The sequence below is a fragment of the Opisthocomus hoazin genome, chromosome 2 (genome assembly GCF_030867145.1).
Source record: "Opisthocomus hoazin isolate bOpiHoa1 chromosome 2, bOpiHoa1.hap1, whole genome shotgun sequence".
In the NCBI taxonomy this organism is placed as follows: domain Eukaryota; kingdom Metazoa; phylum Chordata; class Aves; order Opisthocomiformes; family Opisthocomidae; genus Opisthocomus; species Opisthocomus hoazin.
Window position 1 is genome coordinate 80,535,521 of NC_134415.1, and position 21,999 is coordinate 80,557,519.

The window sequence follows — 21,999 nt, forward strand, 5'->3', positions numbered from 1 at the left end:
ATGTTAAAACTACAAGAAAGAAAATTAGAGATCCAGACATCACCTAATTTATGAACATACAGACGTTTCTGGCAGTTTAGTAATGCAATGTGATTTAGTGATGCAGCATTTATTCTTTCAATAAAGTATTCTAAATGGGTTCTTAAGCCATAGCTGTAATTCACATGAACTACAGGGAAAATCAGAGCTGCTGCAGCACCTCCTCAGTACAAGGGCTTGTAGTTGTGCCTATTGCTCTGTGCAGCACGCAGCTTACGCGAGTGCTTCACACTGCGCTTGTACGTTGCACAACACGGGCAGGAGAAATGATGTGACAGTTTTCAGATCACTGCAAGGCTTAACATCGAGCGATCTGCAGCTCTGCCTGCTGAAACCTGCAAACGCCACGTCCCTCTAGGTGCTACGGGCCAAGCCCGGAGGGTGGTATCTGTATCCAAACCATATCAGAGCGGCCTCCCTGGCTTGCCGTGCTGACGGCAGTGGCTCGCTCTGCCGCAGTACCAAACACAGACCTGTTGCTCTACTTTCCAAGGCCTCTTCACAATTTAAGCTGTTTCTGAATGGTAAAGCAGGAAGAGCTATCCCAGGCACACCCTCAGCAAGGCACGCTGAGACCAAATAGAAGTGACTTCATTTTTTATCAGAAAAAGAAATTGTTCTTCAGGAAAACACTGATTATTTTGGATAGTAAGTGAATATTTTCCTCCAGAATCTTCCACACATCCAGAGAAATTCTCGTCTCTGTGCTGTTGACTTCAGCTAGCACTCCCAGTTTTCCTCTGTAACCTCCTGTCCTCCAAGCTCGTTACCTTTGAAGGGGCTGCTTGTGACCCGGTGGTTCCTCGTGCCCCATCTGCAGGCTTTTTCTTAATGGTTTATTCTGGTGCGGAGGGGGTAAGCTGTTTTTTCCCCGTGCAGAAGAGACGAGCTTGCGCGTGGGCTGCTGCGTGTGTCCCGACAGAGCAGCTGGCAGGTGGTAACTTGTTTCTCTGCAAGTAAGAGAGCTGCTCCAGAGCCTCCTCTGCTTACCCACCGAGGCTGGGCCTTGCCTCTGGAAGCAGGGCAGGAGTACAGAGTGTCGGGAGCTGGAGGCTGTCAGGGGAGAGAGGTAGAGCGGACGAGGGCGGGTCTGGGCTGTGGTCAGGCACTTGGGACGTGCAGCAATGTGAGGGTTTGTGTGAGAGATGGAGGGGGATTGTAACAGTGTCTGTTTGTTTGGGTGAACCAGTGTAGAGAGACTGAAGGGGAACAGAGGACAGGCAAACCCCATTATTCTTCAGAATAATTGCCAGCCCTGCCTTGGGCCGATGCTGCTCCAACAGCTCCTCCTCTGTGTGTGGAAGAAGGCACGGACCACACCGTGGCCACCTCCCGCTCCATCGCTGCAGGCTTCCCCTGCCGCTGGTCCCCTCTGCCAGGCAAGCGGTGGGCTGCAGGAGTCTCCACCACCCTCGGGCTGCCCATGCTGCCTGCTTCCCATTCAGAAGTGGAGAAGAGCTCAAGCCTTCATCTTTGTCTAGGGATGGACACATGTTTGTACCCTGCTTGCGGCTGTTCATCACAGTGGGAGTTTCCCAGGGCACGTATCCCCATTGCTCCTCCAGTCTGCCTGGGGGAGTAAGGTCCCAACTTTATTTCTGAGGTCTTTATCAGAGTATAACGTATTTCTTACTGCTAGTAGTGGCTGGGAAATAATAGTTGTCATTATAATCAGTGGGAGTCAGAGATACTCCGCACTTCTCTGGATTGACCCTGAGGGGTGGGATGCCTAACTAGGGAGTCTGGAAGTTAGACATTGGAGTCCGAGCTAGACACCCCAGCCATTTATTTATACATTAGATAAAGCTCTCACTTCAGCTGTTTTCTTGTGGCACAAAAGGCCAGCATGTTTCAGCTATTAAAGTGGTTTAAACTGCAGTCACCAGTGAGTCAAAAAAAAATTTGGCAAAATTTTCTTCTGGTCTTTCATTGGTCTGATAAACTACCTTTGTGAGGAAGGCCAGCCTCAGTCAGATGCTCAGGAGTACGTCTCATTAAATTGCTTCTGCTATTTACTGCACCACTGACTGGTGGCAGAGAAGACACCTGGTGACCTCTGCTTTGCCTTCCCCAGTTGCACAAGGCCCTACCAGTTCTTTTAGATTACAGGAGCTGAGTTTTTTGATGTTGCTACTTGAGGGTCTTGGGGGTTTGGTTTGCTTCGAGTTTTTAATTCTTCTGGAAGGCTCCAGTGAGCTTCCACCCAGACTACAAGAGCCGGGATTTCCTCAGCAACTGTCCTCTGCGATGAAGAAATGCTCTCAACAGATCCTGCCTTCTTCAGGCAGGAAAGACAATAGGTTTGCCTGGCAGTGTCTGGATGTTTATCAGGTTTCTAAGTTCATTAAATAAAATGGAATGGGGCTTTTAGCAGTATTATTAGCAAGATGAATATAATTTAAGAGAGTAGGAGAGTGCTTCATTTCCTACCTTTAGCAATAAACTGAAAATAAAATGTAAATGTCAAGTGGTAATGTGGCAGTGTGCTTAGCAACCAGATGATCAAATGTTATGAAAATGCCAACAGCAGTAAGTCAGAGCTGCGTGCTTGTGTGTTTGTGTGTGTGTAAATAATCTTCCTTCTCTTCCTAGGACCAAAGTGTTGGCAAAGGTTATTTTGTTCCTTTCCACTTCTCCATTTGAGGGATAATTAACTTAACGAGATTAACAGATAGCAGAGAGCCAATATAATTTTAATAGAAAGGCAAGCCTGAAATCTCCAGCTACAGTAATATGCCTTTGTATTAGTGTGGCAATCAAAGGGGTATTAGGCTGGATAGAAATGTGACAGACTTTTCAGACTCTTCACAAGGCTGAAGTTCGTATGAAGAGTGCATATCTGATAAGTGTGACATTACAAGAGGTGCCCTTAGGCTTTGAGATAAAGGTCAGCTATGTTTACGGGGATTTAGATAAAAAAGGCAAGTAAAGGGACAGCCTCCCACCTTAGGATGTCTGTGAGCCCTTCATGTCCACTGGAAAATCTTGAGAGACAAAGAAAAGGCACTCCTAGGCTTTGGGAAAAACTTGTTTGACACATCCTGAGGAAACAAGGGAATTATTTCAAAAGCTATCTAAGCTTTTGTGCCAGGTATTAGTATGGACTCGCTGACCACTGTTTCCCTACCTTCATGTTTTCCTGATTATACCATATTACATTTCTTTCCTTTCCTAAATATTTGTAGAGTGTTATCAGTCCTTGCTCATACACTTTTAAGGGTTTTTCTTGCTTTTTCTGTCAAATCAGCTGCTCTAGGGCATTATGCATTTTTTGTTGCTTTTCACTGAACTACCTGTGTTTTATCAATACCTTTTTAGCAATGTTACCCGGTCTTACTGTGCTATCTGAAGAGCGATCTCATGAGAGCAGTAACTATTGCTCCTAGCTCTGGAACAGCTGTATTTTATAAAGCAAAGAGACTGTTTTTTCCCTTCAAGTTATTTCAAGCAGCCTGCAAACACCAAAGGACCGAGCTACTCCGCAAGAAGTCTGTTCCCGTGCCATTGACGATGTGCAAGTTTTATCCATGAACATGCAGCCAGACATGGTGCTAGGAAACAGCAAACATCTATGGGTATCATGAGCGGAAAAGGGCCTTGAGCTTTTTCCCAGACAGCATGGAGATTTTTGGAAAACCTGTTATAAATATAATGAGGATGGAGTGCCTGCTACTGCACAGCTTCCCAGTGCAGCCCCTCACTGGTTTGAAGGGCTTACAGGCTGGAAGACAGGTCCTGGATAAATATAGCGCCTTGTTTAGCTCTTTGTAACTGTTGGCTTGATTAAATTTTACTCAGCATGCTCTGCCTCGCCCTGCCCCTCCTCCCGTATTGATTTTCTTCATGTGGGGTAGGAAAGCTTTGTTCACCTGAGAGCGATAACCCTGGCCACCCGCCGTCCTGCCTGCCTTGGATCTCAGCCTGTGCGGTGCCTGCCTCCGTCCCTCCTCTTCAAAACAAAGGCCACGGTTCTAAGCAATGTTTTGTGTTGTTATTCATCACCAAAATAAACGCCAAAGCTCTCACTGACTTCACTGAGTGCAGAAATCCACGTTTCTTTAGGGCTGCTTTCTTTTTTTTTTTTGTTTTAATAGGAAACACATTGATGGACATATTGTGTCACCTCTGTTGTCTATACATCCAGTTGGATCTGAGCAAAGGTTTGTGTGGTGAAAGTACAGCTATCCTCAGTTAACCCAAAAGGGAAGCTGGGACCATAGATATCTAACATCTTTTTCAGTCTTTCATCTCCCCTGCGCCCATGCTGCAGGGCTGTACTCTTTGGTAATGGCTAGATTTAGGCAGAAGCTGGATTATTGCTCTCGTGAGAAATTCCAGGGGTTACCAAACCTTTTGTTTGTTACAAAATTGACTGGAATTAAAAAAAAAAATCCTTTTTCTGTGGAAAAAGAAATCTGAAAGCGATCAACAGGAAACAAAAATGAAACTGTCCCGATTTTGATGGTTGTCTTTAAAATTTTGAACATTTGAATTTTAAAAGCTTGGAAAAGTAGTGCAATGGTAAATGAAAGAGCATATGCTAAAAAAAAATTGAGCAGATGCTACTTCCAAAGACAGTATTTACATTCCAACTTTCTCTCAAAACAAATCTGCCGTTCCATTTAAAAAACATTTGCCTAAGAAAAATCCCTTGCAAAGTAAGCGGCTGATGTCCGGTAGCTCACTTTTCCCACCTGTGCTTTGGTTTGCTTAGCTCCTCTAAAGCCTTCTGGGGTGAAGAATCCTCTAGAAATATCATGTGTATGGACTACTACATGGCATACGTGGCCTAACTTTTCTAAGTCGCTGCCATGAAACCATTGGTAGGGATCGGTAGGCTGAAGAGCACTGGTGCAGCTGGCGCCAGGCTACATGGGCAGCAACAGCCACCTTGGCGTGGTCCTCGCTGAATTAGGAACATGTTGGATTGCTTGCTAGAAACCAGAGAAGTACTGGTTTTTAGTGAATGTTATTACTAAAAATATCAGACCTTTAGAGAAAAGGTAGCTTTTGAAATCTAATTAGCTCTTCCACTGAGTTAATGAAGGGAGAATAAATGTAGCCTTCTTCTTTTGCTGTTGCTGCTGTTTAATACCAAATCACCAGCAGCAGAGGACTCTGGTGAAATTCTGCTTTCCTGTATTGACTTCCATTTAAGCTTTTCATGTCAATATAATGACCAATTTAAGTTCCATTGATCTGAAAACAGCAAATATAGCTGACTAATGGAATGACTATCTGAGCAAAAGGCAATCTGTTGGCAGCACTTAAAAACTCCTCTCAAGTCTTTTGCTTTGACTGTGTAACTATAAATCATCACTAGCATCCTCTTAGGGTCTCCTGTGTATAAGGGTTGGTAGCTAGTGCAGTGCACATACAGTTCTGCGTAATGCTACGGTGTTCTGCTGCCTGATTTTAACTGAAAGTTTGGCCGATAAATCAGTCAATACTGATCCAAATCTGGTCTGAGCCGTAATGCTGCAATTCCATCACCTCCACAAAGATGCGCTGGGCACAGACCCGGATCCACAGCCCAGACAGTTTTATTCTGTGTAATCAATTTGTTCAATACCAGCGGGGCACAGGTTGCTGCCCAATCTCCAATTTCCTGGAAGAGCTTGGATCCAAAGAGGAGAAGTGAATTAAACAGGGAGCTCAGAAATTTTGCCCAGACTTCAAAGTTGGGAAGAAGTTAAAGCATCAAAGTATCTGGACAGCTTGATATAAAAGAAATTTCTGGAGGCCTGAAAACCGCTGCTTTTTGCAACAGTGCAAATTACTTTTGCTGGTATTTTTGCTGTTTAATGCCACTTGCACTCAATTAATAGTGCCTATGTGCATAATATAACTAAAATTGCAGCAGGCAAGAACATAATAATGAGTCTGCTTGCTCTCTCCACTCCTAACAAAGAAATAATGCAAGCCATTAGTTTCTCCTTGATGATTTGAAAGCCCAAATAGTACATTTGTACACTCTGTGTGTGCTTGCGTGTATTAAATTATAAAATTTGTATTAGGTGGATGTTTATGAAATTGGGTTTTAAGGACTCATGGCTAATTTTGTCATTGTTTTCCAAAATCTCTGTAGCTTTGACTATTTTCTTATTGAATGTAGGAAGATTTTTAGGGGTTAGATTCAGCATCACAGCCTGGGGAATTTTTTTTAATGTGCTTGCTGGCTCACGTTTCACAGCTCTGTGGTTTATTTTTTTTTCCTCAGAAGATTTAAAATGAATACAACTGATACCAGACTTCTGAGTGGCAATGAATGAGTTCAGTGCAGTTGTTTTCTGTCATTAATTTTAACCAGTAATATTTTTACCAAGACCTCTCTTCACTGTTCTGTAAATTGCAGTTACTCTCCTGAACGGGAATAAATGTTGCCTACCCAAATTCTTCTGTATGGTTCTATGTAGACTTAATTTAACATATTGATCTCATCTCACTCCAGGCTAGAAGCAGAGCATCTCACATGTTCTCACATTTTAAAATTAATTCTGCCAGATTCACAGTGATTAATTTTTCAAGAGAATTTAACTTTCAGAAATAGGGGAACTGTCAGAGGGTTCGTCTTAATGAAGATGTTCCCATTCCGCTCCTCCATGACTGATAGGTTTTATCTTAACTAGTTAAACAAACACGCTGTGATGAAAAAAGAACTTTAGAGAGAAATAATCTCTTAAGATATTCAGTGTACCAGAATTAGCTCTCTTCTCTAGAAGGTTGAGTACTTGGATATATATATATAATCTTTTTTTCAGAGGGTTTTTTGTTTTATTGCAATATTTTGCACAGAACACTTCAACTGTCATTTAATTTGCTTGATATACTGTTTTAGGAAGATTAACAGATTTACAAAGTTCCTAAGAGGATTTAGATACATTAATAATCACAAGTCTAGGAGACTGGCAGTATTTAGTTTTTAAAAACCCAATTTAACAATGTAATGAGACTGCAAACATAGTTCTGGAGAGTTTGCTTTCATTTGTGTGTGTGTGTGAGGAGAGAAAGAAAATATTTCTGCCAAAATCTCTGTGAGACGTTGCTTGCTGTCTATGTGGTACAGGGGCTGCATCTCAGATGTCAAGTCCAATGTCTGGCCCTATGTTTTTTTTAGTGGGATGGAGTGCATATGATGGGTGCTGTGAACCCAAGGACCAGCAATATACAATTCACAGCGAGAGCCCACAGCAAGTTATAGAATGTTTTCCAATCTGTTTGGTCAACTCTTTGGAAAAAATAAATTTAAAAAATAGCATTAAGAAGTAGAAGAGCTGTACAATTAAATGCCAGAAAAGGTCACTCTCTTCTGTTGGTTCCTTTGATTGTATTGACACATCCAGCCAGACTGGAGCACAGCGTTAATGGGCTCCTTTGCCTGCACCCACCTCAAAGGCAGGCAGGCTCACAGGGAAGGAGGGAGAAGAAAGGGAGACTTTAGGATTACAGCTGGAGGCACTTCTAGAGCCAATGGCTTAAAAAGAGGTGGAATCTTCTGTAAAAAGTGAAATATTTATCAAACTCCAAAAAGCTTTTGCATTCGCCTACTCTGATCTTCCAGCTAACATCAGCCCTGGACTTTCCTTAACTCCCATTTGGAATCAAGCATATTTTTAGAGAGAAATAATTATAGCTCAATATTTTAAAAAAACTTTGAGTGATAGAGAAGCAACCAGAAGATCTGAAAGCCTACTCCAGTATCTGAAAGCATGTACAATTAAAACCTTACACCTTTTAATTTTGTCTAATTTTGGGTTCATGCCTGTTACACTGAATGGGTCTGTACCTCTGGTCTTGTTCTGTGTGGCTGGTGTTTATAGACAAATATACATTTATAGATATGTAGTGAGCTGGGACTTGATCAAGATACAGAACTCTGGATATCTGTGTTTAAAGTACATTTTCCAGTCCTTTAGTTGTTCTTCTGGTTTTCCTCTAAATCTCCTCTTGTCTGTTAACTGCTATTAACTTCTTTCCACAATTTCGGGCACTGGCATTAGTCAAAGTTCTCTAATAGCACTCACATCCCATTAAAAACACAGAGGCAAAATACCATTTTTCTTTGATGCTGCCCTGTACTCCTCTGTTGCTCGGCATGGGATCGTGTTGTCTCTTTCAGCTGGTTGCATTGGAGATCCAGCTCAGCTGATGGTCCTCGGCAATAACCAATTTCTTATCAAAGCTGCTCTTCTCTGGAAGAGAGGCTGTCTGGCTGTGGGTCTGGGCTGCAGACTTTGTTTCTAGATGTTTGACTTCATGTTGCTTGTATCTTCATGTTCAATTTTCCGAAGATTTCAAGCGTTGTGTGCTGTCCTCCCAATTGCTCTCCTTCTCTGTTCTTCGGATTACTTGCATACTAGGGTCTGTATCAGTTTTTATACCTTCATTTTGCCAGTAAAAATGTTGCAAAATGAATGTCTGTGTGAACCTGTTAGAAACCCACCTCTTCAGTTATGATTTCTTGCTTATAGGACCTGCACTTGTCATTTTGAATCTGGTGTTCAGTGTTGATTCTTCTTTCCTCTACTATACTAAAATACCTTATATATACCTGGAGTTATTATATCAGTGCTATTACTGTAACAACCAAACTTGTAATATCACAAAAACATCATCAAATGTATTGGGCAAAATTGATTTTCTGTAAAGTTTTATTACTGGCATTAGTTGTCTCATCTAGTTTTAAATCCTGTTAATTCTCTCTCCTTTCAGGTATTCGGTTATATTGACTAGGATTGTTGCCCAGCTGATGATCCAATATTTATTTATTTCAACTTATGTTGAAAGTCTTGGCACAATATTAGGCTTCTTTCCAAATCTTTGGAACTTCTCTAATATTCAATGAGTTATTGAAAATTGATATACTGTCTGATTTGTATAACTCCTTCACCAACTCTTTTTCATATTTGGCTACAAATATTCAGGAACAGAATTTTTTCAAAATATTTTAATTTTTTTTAGATTTAATTATGCACCATCCTTCTCAATTACAGATCAAATAAAAACCTTCTTACCAGCCTCAGATTTAACTATACAATCTGACTTTTTTGCAGATTGAAACTCAGCAAGGAACTTTTGAACTATAACTTCATAAATAAAAGATGCAAAAATGTTCTAAAACCAAGTTAGAAAATGAATATGTAAGTCAAAGCTATCTAATTAGAAGATATATACAGAATATTTGGATAACCTCACAGAGGGATAATGTGTCTCCAGAAGTCCTGTAGTTCCAAAGTCACCTTGTTGAAATCTGCTGGTATAGCTGTGAAGAGATTTAAATATACTCTTGTATTTCAGAAATGTGTTCATTAGGTTAGTAGAAATACAAAATACGAAACTTGCTTAATGACAAATGTGGACTAAGGCAGAGAGATTCTTTGCTCTCAGACAGCCCTTCCAATGAGAGAGAGAAAGAAAAGTGTTAGCAGGAGGGCAGGGTGGAAGAGGTCGCACTTCATTTTAGAAGCTGCAGTGTTGCCTGCCTGGGAGGGAGAGGACTCCTGAGGTGCCCATCCAGCAACGATGGGCAGGCATGACATGAGTTGAGGAAATACTCCAAACTCGTGGCTGACTTCCCACTGAGAAGCGGGTGACACGAACAACCAGGCTTGCAAGGAAAGGTGAACGATGTTATTGTGAGCACCGGGAAGCCCTCAGGGTGCATTGCAGCCTGCAATTCTTTAGATCAGCGAGGTGGGAACTGTGCTACTGCCACGTAGGCACGGTGGTAAACGAGCATATCTGAAACTGAAATCGTGCACCACTTGCAGGGGACGTATATCATGCTGCATGTCTCTTTCCCAAGCCCTCAGATGTGCTGCTTGCAGGTCAGGTGTATAGCGTAGAGGAATAAATAGGTGGTGAGGCAGAGAGATAGAGCATCCTTTACAGCTTGCTCTCTTCTCCACATGGCATTTCCTCACCCAGACCAGGCAACAAATGAAAGAACTTAGTAAAACCTCATTTTCCAGAGTAGTTTTGTGTTTTCTACCTAGTAACAGTACACTAGACGAATAAAACTTCTGCATGTAAGATAAATTTGCTTTTGTAATAAAAACGGTTTTACAGAGAAATTCAGAAATCAGGATATTAGAGTCCTCCTGTCAATCAGCTCTGTCCTCCCCTTGCCCCAGATAACTTTTGAACAATGGTTGAGGCATCATCCCTGGAGGTATTTAAAAGATGTGTACATGCGGAGCTTAGGGACATGGTTTAGTGGTGGAATTGACAGTGTTAGGTTAATGGTCGGACTCAATGATCTTGAAGGTCTCCTCTGACCTAAATGATTCTATATTGAGCAATTCCACTCATGCCTGACAGAAATGTATGAGGTATTAGGCTTCTACCAACTTCATCAAAAGAGATGCTGCGAGGCGGTGAGGAATCACCTCAGGTTTGATGGAAGCTGCAGCATGTGCTCAAACATTGTTAGCCATCAGAGAGTCCACACTGTTGCTTACCTTCAGGACGCGAACCACAGCACCTCAACTTTCCATGTAGCTCACAGAACTGTTGCCTGTTGCTTTGTTTGTTTACTCCACATCCCTGTAATTCTGAATCAAAAGCATTAATGATGGAACGATTTCCTGTTTGTGTCCTTATTTATATCATTACCTGGACCTGAAAATAAACCTGCACTGAACATTTTTCAGTCAAGCAGAACTTTTTATTGATAAAGATTCCTGGAATTGTGTAGCTCAGTTTGTCTGTAAACACTTTTGGCACTTGTTGACATTTATGCTATAGCACTCTACCCTGAAATGTTCTTGACGAGGTGGGCTGGTCACTCATCTGCTCCATCAATAACATTTTTTGGCATGATGCAGGGCAGTTGGTTTTACTAATCAAAAGCTAAGCTACCACCTGCAAGACTTCAGAAAGAATGCTGTTGTGTAGTGTAACAAATCTGCTACAGCGTCTTTTTTAGGACCTATTTGCATCCCCAAAAATATGCAAAGAAAAAGGAGTTCAGACCACACGAATCACCCCTCCAAACACCCTCTTGAAGACAAGCTGAATCAGTTTATTTGTCAGGGAAAAAAGTTTATCTGGGTTTATTTCTTCAATAAAATTGAAACTCTGATTCATAAGATATCTCAACAAAGCAGACATAAAAGTCCTGTCAGCAAACACAACCCACCCCTTGTCCAGGGACATTGTTAAAATGGCAGCAGGGTCACCTGGACACGTCTTTAAAGGCAGTGAATTGGTTTGAATTGCTGCTATTGCGTGCAGACCTTTTCTCTCCAGCTGTGGAGATGAGTGGAGAAAAGAGGGGGCTGAAGGGACCCTCCACGAGGGCCGTGCCCCTCTCAGGGCTGAGCCCAAGCCCACTGCGATCCTGTGCCTACCACAGACACTGCTGCTTTGGAACGGCATCGCCTTCGGTCACACCGCGTTCATCGCATCTCGAGTGCTACTGAAGTTCACATGCAAATGGCAAAGATAGTCAAGCAAGAGCCCCATTAAAAATATTTTCTTGCTCTCTGTGTAATTTATTTAAGGGAAACTGACATTTCTTTTTATTTCGATGTAACATCTTCACTTAAACCCTTGGGTACGTTGCTTCCAATTGACTAAAATTTCTGCACATGCCTAATACCTTCTTGCAAGGATAACTTTTTCAAAGTGTAGAAGTCAGCTTAGTTACCATCAAAGCAGTAAAATCCAGTATTTCAGTTTTCCTGTTAAGACTTTATTAAATCATTAATTGTGCTGGTGCCAGCAGGGTGTCCTTGCAAATTTAAAGAACAAAGGCAGTTATTTTGTAATATGCACATTCTAGGACATTTAAATTATTGACCAGGTATGTAAATAATTGATGGCTCACAAACGTATCAGTGTAACAACCCTGGAAAGAATCGTGTTCATTTGCCGGGGAGGTGGTGGGGTCAGGACTTGTGCAGTGAATAATGGTTCATTCTTTCCTTCCCGTCTCGAATGCCATTATCCTGCTCAGCTCCGTGAACAAGGCGTTTAGGCTCAAACCAAGGAATAAACCCTTGACGCATGCACTAAGGACGAGGAACATTGTGTAAAGGTGCCTTTTAGTGATAAACACGTGAGTCTGTTTTCATTTCTGTCCTGGCCCCAAGATAAAATGGCCTTGGTAAAGAGGAAGCCCTGTGCATTTCTCAAAGCACAAGCCGGCAAAAAGAAAACATCTGTGTGTATTAAGGAAAACTGCCTCTGATGTGTCAACCATCTCGCTGCCACCACCCTGTGCAATGCCTCCTGCAGACCCTGCAGCTCTGTCCTGGTGCAGCCATCATGGGCAGGACCCCCAAACGAGCAGTGCCACGGCTGCTCGGGATGGCACAGAGACAGCCACTCCCGGGGAGAGTGTGGGAACATGCCCCACATCCAACCTATGTGGAGTATGGGAACAGAGGTGTTTTGGGCTGTGGATTACAAACCACGGCACAGTCACCATTTACTTGCTGTAACGCTGGGCTCTCCCTGTCGAGGGACACCAAACCATCAGTGGAGCGGGAGCAAGTGATGGTCCTTAGGCAGTGCCCTGCACAGGCAGGCTGAGTTCCCAGCCCCGCACCGTGGTCTTGGCACAGGGCTTGCCAGGGCCGTGTGCATGGCTGCTGTTTGGGTTTCCTTTGCAGCCAGCCAAGGAAGGAATGTGGCTGTGAGCCAGTCGGCAGCTGAGGTGGTCCCCTCTGAGGTGTGGGGGGACCTGGCGTGGGAAGAAGTGTCAACAAGCTATGAGTCCACAGCACGGTATGTGAGCAAAAGTCCATGCCGCAGAATTTAGAAACATGCAGATGTTTATGAAGTTGACCAGCAGGATGTAATATTCAAAAGTGTATAGGTCACTTGAGGGGTGAAATCTTCTGTGTGGTTCTGGAGTGGGAAATTCATCCCCTTTCCTAATAGCTCAAAGACGATAGTTGAGCCATGACTCTGCTTTTGCCCACATAAATACTGAAGCATTTTTAAAATTCTGATTAAACCATCATTCTTTGAGGCAGATGCTTTTCCTCACCTGACCTTTGCCACAGGCTTGCTGACCCTTTTTTCATGCACCAGGTTTAGTCTGATGCCTAAGATGGAAGAAGGAGAACACTGCAACATGAGAGGCGATGGGTGACCTAGAAGTAGAAGTACAAGAGTGGCAAAAGATGTCCTGAGCTCAGTCTGGCCAGTGGGGTGCTCCAGCAAAGGGTGAGAAGAGCGAAGCAGGGCCAGTGGGAAGCCCAGAGGAGAGAACATCAAATAAGGTTAGAAACCCTTCATTAGGAGGAAGATAGAATGTGTCCTTCCTCACCAAATGAGAAAAAGGAAAAAATTAGAAGTCGGGAGTGGTGTGGGAAGGTGATGTGTAAGGGAAGAGCCTGAGACTGGTGGAAAGAGACAGTATCTGAGGGGACCAGCAGCCGCAGCAACCTGGGCCAGTGCTCACCCAAGGTGAAAGAGCCTTGCCATGCACCTTCCTCAGAGGTCAGATTTTCTCAGCACCAGTTATTGCCCTCTTAATTGTCTCTAGATTGCCTTTCCCCTTGTCTTTCAACTGGAACACCCTAAAATGGACTTAATGTAGCACCTCAGGGATGAAAAGAGTGAAAATGTGCTTTCTGTCTCTCATAAATAGTATCCCTCTCAGTGTGCCCTGGGTTTACACATCTTCACGCTACTGATACATAATGAGTTTGGACCCATTTCACTCCCAGGTCTCTTGCGAGTCAGGTGCTCCTCATTTTGTACTTGGTTTTTTTCCTTCTTCTGCAGTGTAGCATTACCACTTATCTTTGCTGAATTTCTTCCTAGTGATTTCATACCCTCCCTCCAAGTTATTACAGATCACTTTTAGCTCTAACCCTGTCCTCCAAAGAATTTACAGCTTATGGTTTGGTGTCATTCACTCTGTGTACTATCATTTAGTTGTTAATGAAAATATTGAGTGAAAGAGAGCAGACGCCACCAGGGTGGTACACCACCTGACAGTCTCTCTCCCCACCTGACAGTGAGTCATCAATAATGCCTGTGGTAAAAGCAGGTTTTCAACTCCTTGTGCCCATACCTGAGGCTGGTTTTAGCTAGACTGTGTTTCTAAAGCTTGTTTATGAGGATGTCCTGTGAGACGATTGCAAGCCATGTATATAGCTTCCCCCTTGGCCCACAAGGCTGGTTACCTTCTCAGAAGAGGACACTAGATTCACCTGGCTTAAGTTTTGGGGCTTGTCTGGGCTATATCAAACTATTTCGTCTGTTTGCTTAGTCCTTTCAGCATCTTCTGGGTACATGCAAGTTTCCCTGGGAGCCCGTTCAGTCTGTTCTGTAATTCCCACATCCTCCTTCATATTGAATTTGCCTTCTGCAGAACTCTCCCCTCTTCCACAGAGTGCGGAAAATAATTGGTAGCGATTTTAAAGTTTTGTTGGCATGGTATGTTGTAATGAAATACACTTGTGCACACCCACCCACCTGAGGAAGTGCTGGGTGATGTCTCAGCCAGAGTCCCGTGAGAGTTTTGACAGTTGCCAGATCTTCCCCAGCTCTGGGAAGGTCAGCAATAGCTCAGAGCTAATGATCCAGTTGTAGAAGAGAAATAACCTCAGGCACATGGATGTGAGAAGCGGGGAGGGGAGAGTTCAGGCTCTTCATGACAGCAGTGGTTTTGGCAAGCTGATGGTAGCACGGTGTATAGGAATACTGTATAAAAAACTTGCTGTTGTGAGAAGGTAGGTCTTTCTAGTAGTCTTTCTTTTTGCCATCTGCTATTTGTAGGCACAAAACTAGAAGTATGATTTAAACTTTCCTTTCCAGAAGTTTTTTGTTGTGGAGGATCCTGAATCTCTCTGTTCTTCAGGGGGTTATTTTCTCAGTCCTGGTTACAGATGATGCGCAGAAATTCCTCAAAGTCAGGGAAATTGATGGTGTTTGTGTTCCCTCTGGGCCCCTGATTCCTCCTAGACCTAGGGATTCAGCTGGGGTCAGACATGACTGCAAGAGTGTCAGGAGGGGGGAAAATAATATACTTAAAATTTTTAAAGACACTGAGATAATAAGCAAATTTGAAGATAGCTAGCTCTCCTATGCTTCTGAAGATCTTTTCTTAACTTGAAGTGCTCTAATATATATATCCTACATATTTTCAGAAAAATGGAAAATCGATGTCACCTAACGTGCGTATCTGAACAACACCTTGCTAAGTCTAAGCTAGTCACCCCAAGCTTTATTTACATCAGTGGACAGAAATAGGCCCCTCTAGGAGGTAACTCATCAGACCCACTTTATTTACATCTCTTTATGAGTCATTCGCTTGAGGTACCTGTAGCTCTCTACTGAGTATAAGTGGAGCCCAGGATGATGTGGATAACTTCAAGATGTCCATGTTAGATAAGGTAACTGTTCATCAGGTATGCCTGAACTTGTTTTAAGAAATACTAAGAGGTTTTGGGTATTTCAGTCTTTGATTTAAAAAAATACAGTACCAGCACTAATAGAAGAGCCATAGAAAGCAAGTTAATACAGTTTAGCTGGAGGCTGTTGAGCTCAGGAGGATTCAGGAATATTCAAATTTCATTCTTTTGAAAGGCAAACTAATTACCATCATCAATTTTAATGTTACAAAGATTCAAGCAAATGCAAAAACATTCAAAGATCAACCATTTATGCTTTGCATTCAGTACAGAAGTAGCTGAACATTTGTTTTCCTAATCTTTTATGCCTACTTTATTGTCATATGTTGTTTGACATTCAGGAAATAACACAATGTTTTAATCAACAGTGTAGGATTGCATTAAAACTTGATGGCCCGTGGCTTAATGGCAAAACCGAGCAATTAAAGCTGTGGCGTAAGTAATAGTTGGAGGCAAGTTCTGGTAAGATTTCTTCTGCAAACAAGGGAACTTCCAGGACTTACCCGCCCACGTCCAGGGACACAGAGGTGGAGGAGCCACTTGTATTGCTTTCCTCTGTCTTGGGCTGTGTGCTGAGCCCACCAGTAAGTAGACCTCCAAACAGTCATGCATAATGCAGTACAGAGCTCTCTCCGAGGTGCACCCCACGGTGACGTCAGTAGTGAGACCGTTGCCTAGCTTGCCAGACACCCTACCTGTTGGGCTGGTAGTCTGTAATTGGAATAAACATCAGAGAGAATACCGTTATTGCTAAATATCAAAGCTGCTGCTGGTGGAAGCAGGGGAGAAAAACTCTGCCCTGACTAGCCACACACAGATATCCTGTCTCTCTGACAGGTTAATGAGAGGATTTTGATTACAGCCAAGAAGAAAATCCACCCTGAAACAGCCTGGTATGAGATAGGTTTCCTATCATGTCCTGGAGCCCTCCTCCTCCTCTCTCACTGTCATAGGTCATCGAACATGTCAGGTATGAAAGATGCTTTAGCTTTGCTGTCATGTCTGATACAAAGCATGTTTCAAAACTCATGTCTAATGTGTCTCATTTGTAACATCTTCCAAACATACGTAATTAAGTAAAAAACAGTTCTGGTACCCTAGAAGAATATTGCCTTCCTGGAAATGTTCATCATCCACAGACTAGCACCCTGCAGGTCTCTTGGGTTTGCCTCTGTTACACAATGCTTAGAAAAGAGAGTGTCGTGGGAAGGAAGAGCCTGGCACCATTTTCTCTCTGCCGGCTCTGCTTTTCTTAATGCTATAATCTCGTAGGTTTGGAGGTGTTTGAAAATGAAAGCTTTGAAACAAATGCCCATGGGGCACAGTCCTTCAAAGGAGCCAGGGAGTGAGGTGACATACACATGGCTCTCTGAGGACAGTGTGTCACAGGGCTGTGAAAATTGGCCAGATATTCGGAAGAAGAGGGAGAAGCGAGGCTACATCAGCAATGCACTGAACAATGCCTTGCACATCTCTGGGCCTGCATTTCCACCAGCAAACTGAACAGAATGCTTAGAGCTCTTCCTTTGCGAAAGGTAATCGCATTACTTCATAAGAAAGCTCTCTCCGTCGTGTTTTTAATCCCCCTATAGAATTCAATACGCATTCATTTCGCTTTGGAAAAATGATTTTTAAAAACCATAAGGATAACACATGCTTATGGTTTGTAGCACAGTGGCCGTAGCATCCTGTGGGTTCTGTCCCTTTTCCATAAAGCATTTCTCAGGGCAGTTTCTGAAAGAGTTCACTCATTTCTGTTAGTTTTCAGGATGATTTGGACTTGGATTGCAGAGATCATTAAGGAAAAAAAAAAATCCTGAGCAATGTGCGCTCTTGTTCATACAGTGTTTGCTTCCAGTCATACCTTCCTCATACAGACTGAATTAAGTTTTTGGTTTTTTTTGAAAGGAATAATGTGATTGCAGTAGCAGTACAATGGCAGGAAAAAGGAAAGCTGCAATCCATATCTCTTTCACTGTAGGTGTAGAATGATTACGAGCAGAGGAGCAGATATTTATCCCTGCACCCAAACCTGACCCTATGGTACTTGCTTCGGGAATTAGAAAAAACTTCATAAAGTATTCTTTAAGAAACTGTTCCTGGTCCAGGGATAAATAAGTGAATTTAGATCCTATGTGGTACTTCTCAGCTGTCTTGTAAAAATGGTATTTTTCTCTGTTACAGCATAATAACTGTTTGAAGTAGCAAAAATAATGCGGTCCCTCTTCTTCCCACTTCCTCTTTTCTGTGTTGGATGTAGCTTTGCCCTCAGTCTGTGTGGCTGTTTCTGCTGGTTAATAAGTATGGAAGGAAGAATCACATCTCTGATCTTTATGGCCTTTTTCTTAGAGGCTGAGCCCTGAACATGGCGTCCTAGTATCCCTCAGAAAAGGGCCTTAATTGTCGTTCACTTCACATATGCACTAGAGATACTCCACAGTCAGTCTTCAATTTCTGTATTTCATGTGAGATGGACAGAAGAGAGAAAGTAATTATGCACTGAAATTTAAAGCGCATTTCACCTCAGCAGTCTGTAGCAGCAGAGATGAGAAGAAGCCCACACTTACCTGAATGAAAGGTTTGCCCTGGCTGTAAGAGCATTCATTTGTTCATTCATGTTGCTCCTCGTACAGCAAGATCATCCAGGAAAGAAAAAACTGATTTAGAAGACAAAAATAAATGCATTTACCTAGCAACTAACTGGACATATTCCAGTACTTGCTGAACTCCCTGTGGAGCAATTTTCTTGATTTGTAATGGAACCTATCTAAAGACCTTTTTCAACTGTAGAGGCATTGTCTGTGAGACTGAAGCTGGTGAACTGTGTCATGCTCTGTTCCTGGAAACCTTTCTGCTCCTGAGATCAAAAGAAAAATTAAAGTGTTTTATTATTTTCCTGTCCTTTTCATATGCTGGTATCTCTTAGCTCAAATAATTTAGATGCTTCTCAAGTGAAGTTGGCAAAGGCTTCAGAGTGGGAGAAATTATTTGCTTGTGTGTGCAGGTTTGCTACCAGGTTCCAAAAAATTATACCAGGTATTCCAAAAAATAACCATGCTAATTATGGGCTGAGATAAGGTCTACATAGTCTGGCTTAAGTTAATCATAAACTGGGTTCTACTGGATTGCTTTCTGCCTTTCATAACACCATTAAAAAAAAAAAACAACAAATCAACAAAAAACCCTAACCTCTTGTAATTCACACCAAAGTTTCAACAGGAAAGGATTAAAGGTCCTTGTACTGAGGATGGCTGTACCACCAGCTAGTTCTGTGCATGTAGAAGAAACCTGTGGTCAGGTTTTGACTGATGATCTCAGAAGACTGTCTTATAATGGCCTAATTGCATCAGTTTTTGCTCAGAGACCATTTAGATGTCCATACTGATAAGTAATCAGATTCCCGGAAATGCAATGCCTCCTCCCCCAACACAGTAGTATTTGGAGAGTTATTCAGCCAAGAATGGGAAAAACACACTGAGAGCATTGCTAGAAGAATACTGAATGATCTAATTGAGAGAGAGAGAGAGAGAGTGGTGAAGCTGATGTAACAGAAATGATGGGAATAGACATGTCTGAAAATACTTGTAATTTATGGTGTTCTCACATTTTTTTTATATACTCTAGAGCATCACGATTTACATTCAAACAGCCTGATAGGTTTAAATTTTAAATGAAGCTGGCTTAGAATTATGAATAAGGCCATCAAGTATTGCCTTAATAACATTTTATTGCATGGAACAAGTTCTATAATTGCAGAGCGGAAAAGAACTTCAAGCATTTGCATTTGAGTAATTGATGGGCAATTTACAATGTTTGTTTTCTCTTTTCTGGGGAGAAATGAAAGGGCTCTAATTCTGTTGTTGACATTTGTTTTTCTCTAATGGGATTTTCAGAATGCAGTCCCATTGATCTGGAGTAGTGTATAGAGCTTACAGAAGCAGCCAGACAGTTTGAGCCTTGGAAGAGGGAGATCACAGAATTTCATGGGATGAGAAGTGTGGCTCTAGTTTGGGCGAAGTAGTCTGTGCACATTTACCAATGCTCTGTAGGGCTGTCAGCTCCACTGGTCTTACTAGAGTTGTATATTGCACTTGATTCTAAAGTTAAAATCATATAATAGTTTGGCTTAGAAGAGACCATCTAGTCCAGCTGCCCTGCAATGAGCAGGGACATCTACCACCAGATCAGGGTGCTCAGAGCCCAGTCCAACCTGACCTTGAATGTTTCCAGGGATGGGGCATCTACCACCTCTCCGGGCAACCTGTTCCACTGAGTCACCACCCTCCTCATAAAAATTTTCTTCCTTATATCTAGTCTGAATCTACCCTCTTTTAGTTTAAAACAATTCCCCCTTGTCCTATTGCAACAGGGCCTGCTAAAAAGTCTGTCTCCTCTTTCTTATAAGCACCATTTAAATACTGAAAGGCCACAATAAGGTCTCCCCAGAGCCTCCTCTTCTCCAGGCTGAACAACCCCAACTCTTTCAGCCTTTCCTCATAGCAGAGGTGCTCCAGACCTCTGATCATTTTTGTGGCCTTCCTCTGGACCCACGCCAGCAAGTCCATGTCCTTCTTGTGCTGAGGGCTCCAAAGCTGGATGCAGGACTCAAGGTGGGGTCTCACCAGAGCGGAGTAGAGGGGAAGAATCGCCTCCTTCAACCTGCTGGCCACGCTTCACTTGATGCAGCCCAGGATGCAGTGGCTTTTCGGACTGTGAGTGCACATTGCCAGTTCATGTACAGTTTTTCATCCACCAGTATCCACAAGCCCTTCTCTGCAGGGCTGCTGTCAATCCCTTCATCCCCCAGCCTGTATTGATGCTGGGGGTTGCCCCAACTCAGGTGCAGAACCCTGCACTTGGCCTTGTTGAACCTCATGAGGTTCACACAGGGCCACTTCTTAAGCTTTTCCAGGTCCCTCTGGATGACATCCTGTCCTTCTGGCATGTCAACTGCACCACTCAGCTTGGTGTTATCTGCAAATTGTAAACTTTCTGAGGGTGCACTTGATCCTGCTGTTTATGTCATTGATGAAGATACTAAACAGTACTGGTCCCACTATGGACCCCTGAGAGACACTACTTGTCACTGATCTCCCTATGTATGTTAGCCGTTGACCACTACCCTCTGGATGTGACCATCCAACCAAGGTTGCAATAACCTCACCACAAACTCTGAATACCAGATATTCCCTGGGTATTTGGAAATGAGAAATAGGACTGAGAAAGAGTTCTTCAGAAAAACATGCTGCAGTATCTGCCCTTTACATGGGGAAATACACAGTCCCACTGGTAAGTGTGACTGCTGAATCAGAGCAAGTACTGTACAGAATAGGAGGGTCAAATTGATTGGCATCATCCTGGTGTTGCAAAGTGGCATTCAAATGAAGCAATGAAGACTGAGAGATTACTGTGAATCAGAACCTCAGCTGACCTGAGTTATGCCAGAAGTTTGACTTGATCCATATAATGCTGGTTTTAAAAAATCTCTTGATGGATTTCACTTTCCGCTCCAGGTTCCTTCGGGTCAAGGCTAAGTTGTGTTTTACTGGTGCTGCCCATGCAGTCCTTGTTTGTGGATAAATATTATGAGTATTCTTAGCCTGGCAGTTTTCACAATCACTAAATACTTCTTAAAGTTTTGTTTTTGGCCAACAAACGAGGAAAGCAGAAAAGAACCTAGAAGCATGAGGCAGCACAAAACAGAAGTACCAGTATTCAGATTCCCCTAATGCAGATGAATTTCTTATAAAAATGCTTTGGTCAAATAGAAGCTAGAAATAGTCCAATGTGGAAGTGGCAGAAGGTGAAGAACACCTAATGAAAGGCATTTACAGTGACAGAAATGATATTTGGTAAGGCACCAAGCAGAAACTGCAGATTCCTCTGAAATGTCCAAGTGTCAGGAGCTTGGGAGCTTACTTTTACTAATAACACATTGTGTTTTCCAAAGGAGCTCAGAAATTAATTAGTTGTGATGTATGACCTCTTGTTTGTAACCTCAATGGTATCCGAAGGACTGCAGGTTTTAACTGTGACACCAAGTGTTGAAGGTGTTTCAGAGGAGATCTGAGGAAATACGGATAAATACATCCACTCTGTCTGTACCAGGCAAATCACTAGGAACTGCACTAAAGAAAACAGTGTACACATGGGTAAATATTATATACAGGGGAAGAGCAAACACTGCAAAAGCTTATTCGTCAGAAACGTATCAGAGCTTTTTTGCTGAGGAGGTCAGCAAGAATGTTGATATAGGAGATCCAGCTGCTTAGACTACCGAACGGCATGCAACAGGGCTTTAAACTAGGCTGCTATGGACATTCATCGTTGCAGATGTATAATTAGCTAAATGAAGAGGGAAGAGAAGTTATGAGTCTTGGACAGTTTTCACACTGAATGACAAGCAGTGGAAGTTTATATAACTTTATGTTGAACCGGAGTGGGGTTCAAGGTCAGTGAAGCGTCTGAAGAGGCAAAGTGACCAAACTAGCTGTAAGATATTCAGGATAGTAAAGGTAAGGGCTAAATGTGAAGGATTTCTTAATACTGTGTGAATAAACAGCAGGTGAAATTTGACATAGACAAA